The sequence below is a fragment of the Nothoprocta perdicaria genome, unplaced genomic scaffold, assembly GCF_003342845.1.
Source record: "Nothoprocta perdicaria isolate Ctin4 unplaced genomic scaffold, notPer1 scaffold_432, whole genome shotgun sequence".
Taxonomy (NCBI): domain Eukaryota; kingdom Metazoa; phylum Chordata; class Aves; order Tinamiformes; family Tinamidae; genus Nothoprocta; species Nothoprocta perdicaria.
In genome coordinates, this window is record NW_020455680.1 from 127,783 (window position 1) to 129,323 (window position 1,541).

At 39.9% G+C, this 1,541-nt stretch overlaps 1 protein-coding gene across 4 annotated transcripts in view; it reads right to left on the reverse strand.

Moving 5' to 3' along the window:
* Window positions 1–1,054, reverse strand: part of ELAVL2 (ELAV like RNA binding protein 2) — a 62,840-nt gene extending 61,786 nt beyond the window's left edge. For 2 of the 4 annotated variants that reach the window (XM_026046326.1, XM_026046324.1), the window contains exon 1: window positions 986–1,054. The gene's annotated coding sequence lies outside the window, so the exon portion shown is untranslated. The remainder of the gene's footprint in view (window positions 1–985) is intronic. The other 2 variants (XM_026046323.1, XM_026046321.1) reach the window with 1 other exon arrangement.
* Window positions 1,055–1,541: the final 487 nt, after the last annotated feature.

Consider the following 1,541-nt stretch of genomic DNA (forward strand, 5'->3'; position numbering starts at 1 on the left):
AACTAGTGCTGACCCCATAATTCTATTTAAAAAAWAAAATGCAAAAAATAGTATTCAAATATTACTGTCAAGCCACGACCTAACTGGTAGAAAAGCCAAATTTACATTAAGTTTTCCATTCCACAACTTAAGTCTCCTCCTTTCATTCCTGTCAGTAAGCTCTGAACCACTGAAAAGGGTCAGCAATTGTGTCAGCAATGACACAAAAGCAGTTTCACTCCCCAAGTACACATKAAGAGTGTTCAGTTAAACCTGGTTAACATAATTTGAGGTGTTTAAAGGCACACATTGCTAGCACAGACCCACAGAAGAGCTGTTCAGGACATCTCAGCGAGTCCTCCATGGCACCTTGAACAGTCTTTCCTACCTCAGTTTTACCAGGCACTCAATTGCTCCCGTTCTCCCCATTTTACCAGTACCCAAGCATCAGGCATTCAACAAATTGCACACATGTATTTTAGACTATGTTTTAGCAATTTGGTAGCTGCCTGTGATACAAGATTATCTACTTCACACTGAGCTGAAAACCACAGAAGTGGCCTAGAAACAGCAGCATTCGGCACCCTCAGTGTTTTACTGGTTTTATCTACCTTTAGCGGCATTTKTTCATGAATAGCAGTTTTATTGGGCAACACCTATATTGCTCAATAAAGCAGAGCAAAGATACTTCATTACTCAAACAGCGTTTTACAGCCTCCTTGGCCCACATATCTGAGAGGTCTGTTTTTTTTAATAATAGACAATAAAGCTGACCCATTAAAAACAAGGATGAGGAACAGCATCTCCAAGACTAAAACAAGTTTTAGCCTGCTTGAAAAATAGCTGGGGGCATAAGCGTCTATTGGGCTGTTTAGACCACCTAAAACAAATCCCACCCCTATCCAAGGCTGTTCTGCCTTCTGCAGCAAAACACTATTAAATGTCTTACACTTACTGCACACTAATGTCTTACACTTACTGCACACTTACTACTAGGAAATGATACCTGTTTCCAAAACTGCATAAATTTGGGGCTTACTGCAACCATCAGCACCAGTCAGAAAACCCTGGTGCTTTAGTGCTGGAGTACCAAGAGGAGCAGCAGCTAAAACCAAGAAGAAAACAGAATGAGGCACACACATTTGGTAAGATCCCTCTGGAAAGCTTAAGGTTGCTTTCAATTTGCATTTTTCCAGTGATGTAAGAAACACCTTGCCTTTCCAACTATTTTTGTTGCTGTTTTGTAATTACACCTAATAAAAAGCTGTAACGGCTTTAATCRAGATACTTTATCAACAATGTCAGAATTGGACCAATCTATTTTAATCGGTTATCTATGACACACTTTTACAATTTTTAAAAGGTTTCCCCCAAGGATTATATCCCTTAATACTTCTGCTATAAGCAGCCTGTAACCCCTTCGCACACTTATTAAGCTCCCAAACAGAACAACAAAGCCTGAGTGTTTTACCAAAAATCACGTTTTGCAGGTGTGCTTTCTGCCTTGCCCAAACAGCCTAAACAGAACAGCAAGCACTTGTTAATGAGGAAAACCTGCAATT